This window comes from Rhinopithecus roxellana, unplaced genomic scaffold, assembly GCF_007565055.1.
Source record: "Rhinopithecus roxellana isolate Shanxi Qingling unplaced genomic scaffold, ASM756505v1 contig3135, whole genome shotgun sequence".
Classification (NCBI taxonomy): Eukaryota; Metazoa; Chordata; class Mammalia; order Primates; family Cercopithecidae; genus Rhinopithecus; species Rhinopithecus roxellana.
Window position 1 is genome coordinate 8,828 of NW_022142400.1, and position 5,339 is coordinate 14,166.

General features: G+C 40.6%; 1 pseudogene; it reads right to left on the reverse strand.

Annotated features, from left to right (window-relative positions):
* Nucleotides 1-393: 393 nt before the first annotated feature.
* On the reverse strand, nucleotides 394-2,860 carry LOC104675366 (annotated as a pseudogene).
* Between the last annotated feature and the right edge of the window lie 2,479 nt (nucleotides 2,861-5,339).

Sequence of the window (5,339 nt, forward strand, 5' to 3'; positions counted from 1 at the left end):
AACATGTGTTGCGGATAAAATCTTCGTCTTTTTATCTTGTCATAAACAAGGCCACCACATGTTCATAAGCCTGGCATACATAAAATGTGAGTGGGGTTGTAACAGGCGGAGGGGCCAGGGCAAGCTCTGGAGTGTGACAATCATTCCCACCCCAACCACCCAAGCATGGGCTGTAGAAAGAGCAAATGCAGAAGACAGAACAATGGAGAAAAATATGTTTGTTTTTATTTTTCAGGGCTCTAAAGACTGGAACAGGTAAAGGTACTGAAGATCAGCAATGCAAACTCATTAGGAAGGAGATGGTCTGAACTGAGTTGGAGAAATAGTCTAGTTTAATTTTTGACTTCGTAGTAATTGCAGGAGTGGTTCTAGACATCCATTTTTCAGCTGACTCTAGTTTTGGAACTTGCAAACAAAGGAGAACTTCTCACAAGATTCATCCTTCCATTTCTTGAATCCTATAGTACAATGAGAAGAGTCAGACAGAGAGGATCAGAAGGAAGGTAGCCCCTCCTCTTCCTAGGACTCAGAACAAAAAACAAGAGGAAATATTCCTTTATTTTCCAGATAAGGAGCTCACCTTTCCTCTATCCCAGTTCCCATGTTCATCCCCAGAGAAAAGCAGGAGGGAAAAGGCAACAGGTGGATAGATTGTCTGCCTCTCACCTGAGCATGAAGTCAGGCTTGCACAGTAGCCAGCATTAACACTGCTTGGGGCTCCAATGTCCCAGGATTTGTAGGAGACCAGGGACCCACTGCTCCAGTGCCAGCGGCGGTTCTAGGTAGAGAAGAGCCAGAACAGGGGCCATGGTCACTCAAAAATCAATAGAATAACCAGGCCTGTATGCACACTCAGAAACAGTCCAAGATATAGCGGAAAGAATAATCGTTGTTGTCACCATGAACATCGTATTATTTCCTCTGCTTTTGCTCCTTCTCTGGAATGTCCAAATTCCTCCTCCTCTTGTAGCAAATAATAAGTGTTCAGAGTTTGATACAGAGACCCATAAAAGCCCATTATAGAGAGTGGTTCCTGATTTTTTTTCCTGAAGCTCAGAACTCTCATATCCAACATAACATTGGCTGTAGAGTAGTTGTTGATATATTATTTAGTTTAACACTGTAAGTGTTATAAGTTTAACACTATAAGTGTTATATATTATTTAGTATAATTATTTAGTATAACACTTATAGTGTTATACTAAATAATATATCAAGAACTACTGTACAGTTTTATACATTTGTATAAAATGTATAACAAATGTCAGCAGTGGATTCTCCCCCACTACCCTTTTCCTATACAGTCTACAGAGGGACCTCTTCCAAGACAGACAATAGCAAAATAGGGAGGAAGTTGTACATAAAGATGCATTTCTAGAAGTTGACACAATGACTGTGCACATGAATTCCCAGGAGCCCAGAAAATTCAGCCTCAGCTCATGTCTCTAACTACCTACACTGAACTTCACAACTCATACATTATAGGATCTATAAAGAGGTTTCTTTTATTTAAAAAAACAAAAAGATAAAAGTTGGCGCTTGAGGTGCCAGACCTTAAAAGTCCCTCTTACGTCTCAAAAATGTTTATAAGGAGATAGAGGAGGCTGCAGACTGACCTTTTTGGGGTCATGGAGGCCAATCCAGACATTGCTGTCATCAGTGTTACTCTCCTTAATCAGTGAGGCCACGAAGGCACCCTCCGCCTGGGTGAGCACAGATACCAGGTTGCCTGAATTCATGTTCTGGCAGTAGAGCTGTAGGTGAAGAAAATGGAGCACTCAGTGGAGGAGGAAGGTGTGAAGGATCTACTGAGACCTTCCAGAGGATGTAACAGAAAAAGGACACCACAGAAATGTCCCTGATGATGCTGTCACTGACCACCAGTATCTCTGTGCTGGGAATGTGTTAAATAATGTGATAAAGTAGAATGGGAAGTTTTGGATCAGTGGTGGAATAGGGAAGGGATCAATCTTATCTCATTGCAGCCACAGAACACACTGCAAATTAGGAGCTGCCACTACCTTCATGAGCCTCCCTTTCCCTGCTGCTGTCCTCACTCACATCTGCACCAACCCAGGTCTCAGGGTCTTCATTAAATTAGTAGCAGTAGGAGCGATAGGCATTGGTACCTTCTGGGCAGCTGATTCGGGGATTAGGCAGCTCTGTCTGAGTCTCCTGGCCTGGGGGGAAAAAAGAGATAATTAAGAAAGACTCTCAGGGGAAGGAAAAGGCTGGAAGGTGAATTAGGGACTTCTCAGTTTCCTTTATAAGAACATACTAATACAGTGTGTACTGGAATGACTCCTCACCTCTGCCCCCTGCATCCTATCTCTTTTTTTTTTTCTAGTTTCCTCTGCTCAAAACAAGAGCTTGCAATGAATAGGCTAAAGAAATGTGTCCTCATTTTCCCTTTTATTTCTGAGGCTCAGGCTTCTGCCTTTAAAGACCCAGTCTTCCACCTTTCTCAAGTTTCTCTTGATTTCCCTGCACGTTTGCCTTAGCTCTCCATCCTATCAATGACTACATAAAAACATCCAACTGCCATCACATATAGATTCAATCAGATAAACTCAACCACAATGGTCACCTATAAGTAGTCCTATTAAATTCTGTCTCAAACTCATGAATGAAATGAGGGTGTTTTTGAATGGGATGAGATCAGCCATAATGATCACTGAACAACATAAAACAACCCCTGATGTTGGCTCTGCTTTTTTTCGAGTGAACCCTATACATGAAGATGGAGGGAAGACTTCAGAGCTGGGGTTGTGGGAGGTCTGGGGGAAAAAATCTCACCTTGGCTCAGAGACAGGAACATCAGGCAGGAGATCAGCATGAAGTGTGAGTTGGTCTGAGCCATGCTGAGCAGCAGTGAATCTCTTGTTTAAGGAGCAAATCAGCAATCTTTGTAGGAGAACACAGGGAAGAGGGTTTGAAGAAGAGAGCAGAGTCCCTATTATCTTTCTAACATCCCCTCCTCTTGAAATTCCTGTGACCAGGAAGGTCCACTGAGATAGCTACACTCCCAGATATTTCTCTTTTGGTTTGGGGATAACAGAGGCCAAATTACCCAAAATCAGCTTTGGTTTTGCTTAAGCTTCATTACTACTGGGATCTTTTATTCAGAAAATCACCCTGTATCTACCTCAAAATGAAGAGAAAATCCCATGTTAGACATGCTCTTCTCCTGTAATGCCCCCTTACCTGTTGGTAAGTGCCTTGTCCCCTTGAGGTGGCTTGTCAGGTCAGACGGAGTAGGAGCTTTATATTAGGGTCTGAGAGAAAACCACATGATATAAACAGTGGGTGGAGCAAGGAGTAAGGGTCAGAAGGCCTACAAAAGGCACTAACAGTAAGAGATTCTGGCATCAGGAATAGCTTATTACTGGCACACATTAGGAGTGGTCACACATGATATCAACTTACCATAAACAGGTTAGCAAACTGTCCAAGTTGATGTTGGGCTTTGTCCTTCCTCCACAGCATCCACGTGTCCAGTTCCTATGGCCTTTAGCCATCCTAGAAAGAGCAGAAGAGTAGATTTCTTTGTGCTATGTAAATATGGGGTGACCCTTTCTTTGGTTTAGATGTGGGTAGGGGTAGGGGAAGAGTCAACTGAGTGTGAATGATTAAGCCCAATTAGCTGGTGGCTTTAAGTCATTTCTCCATTCCCTTTCAGGCTCAGGAAGCTCTCAAACCTACTTCAGAAGGCAAGGTGTATTAGTCCATTTTCACACTGCTATACTACCAGAGACTGGGTAACTTAAAAAAGAAAGAGGTTTAATTGACTCACTGTTTAATTGACTTACAGACTTTCCTGAGGCTGCAGGAGGCCTCAGGAAACTTACAGTCATGGAGACTAAGGGGAAGTAAAGCATATCTTACATGGTGGCAGATGAGCAAGAGAGAGTGAAGAGGGAAGAGCCCTTTATAAAACCATCAGATCTTGTGAGAATGCACTCACTATCATGAGAACAGCATGGGGGAAACTACTCCTGTGATCCAGTTGCCTCCCACTAGGTTCCTCCATCCACGCATGGGGATTATGAGGATTACAATTTGAGATGAGATTTGGGTGGGGACACAGAGCCACACCATATCACAAGGTTTAGTAGTGATGTAAATTTAAACCAGCATTTCCAGCAAGGTTTGAGTATAAGTAGCTAGCAGGATACAGATGTTCTCAAAGTCCAAGCAGGTGGCAACTACAGGGAGGTGATGCCTAAGTAAGCTCAAAGTAGTGGAATATGAAGTTGTTGGTTTGAAGTCGATCATCTGTTGTTGTGAAGTTACAGATAGTGATGGAAATTAAACACTTACTGAAATTCCCATTAAATACCCATTCAGATTCAGGGAGCAACAGCAAATCTGGAATTTAAACTTGAGTTGAAAGACTAACCAAAATGTTCACAGAAATAGAGATGGCTATATCAATTGGGATAAATGACTAAATAATATATTTTGAAATACTAACAGGAGTTAAATTAAATAAGTTAATATCTTTATATAAACCTGAGCTCATTTTCAAAAGCATATACAAACTTAAAAAGAATTTTAAAAGTCAGTTGCAAAAATTTACACACTAATACCATTTATACGTGCTTTAAAGGGCTAATTCTTCATATTGTTTCTTTACCTATTCACATGTAGTTTAAAGTAAAATAAATCCATAATAAAACACTATACAAAAAATTTTCATACTTGTTAGAAATGCAAAATGTTTGTTCCTCAGTTCTGCAAGAAAAAATCAGCATTTAAACAAAAAGTTCTCTCAGTGAGGCAATTTTTACTTTCTGCAGAAAGGATGCCCCTCACAGATGGAACAATGGCAAAGGCATACACAGAATAAAGAGACACCAGAATATTCATTCCTTACGCATGGGGTCCCTATTGCTGTGTCCTGTCTCCATTGGCTACAGTCAGACCTCACAATCTAAATTACAATCTGATTGGCTAATAATTTAAAACTTTTAAAAATAGGTACAAAAATAAAAATTTTTCCAAATAAGGAAGGGGCATAGGCTGTGAACTGGGACATACCTATGAGCACATCCAACACAAATATCTTGGTTAAGGTACAAGGACATGGAATGTACTACGTGCCTGATGAGCACGTTTAATAGCTGTATAAGATAGATAGGGCTTAACAAAGTTATTAGCATAAAGCAAGGGGGCTTGAGGGAAGTTCATCTTTAAAATAAACTATTATTTCTAACACTTATGATTTATTATTTAACAAGAATGGAAACTTTGAAGAGGAAACATTTTACTCTCTACATTACTGATTTCCTGGTGAGTATATAACTTAATTTCTTTAAAATAATCATTTTAAACATAGA